This window comes from Parus major, chromosome 4A (assembly GCF_001522545.3).
Source record: "Parus major isolate Abel chromosome 4A, Parus_major1.1, whole genome shotgun sequence".
NCBI classification, from domain to species: Eukaryota; Metazoa; Chordata; class Aves; order Passeriformes; family Paridae; genus Parus; species Parus major.
In genome coordinates this window covers 1,037,859-1,038,083 of record NC_031772.1, presented here as the reverse complement: position 1 = coordinate 1,038,083, position 225 = coordinate 1,037,859, and positions in this window count along the sequence as shown.

Here is a 225-nt window from a genome sequence, read left to right as displayed (position 1 = left end):
GCCCAGCCCTCCCCGTCCGGTCCCGCCTGGCCCGGTCCAGCCCTCCCCGCCCGGTCCCGCCCGGCCCGGCCCGGCCCGGCCGCGCCGTCGGGCCCCGCCGCGCCTTCCCAGGCACAAGGGCGCCATCTCGCGGCCGCGCGGGGGGCGGCACCTGCACACGGGAACACCGGGACACACGGACATCGGGACACACGGACATCGGGACACGGGGACACCCAGACACGG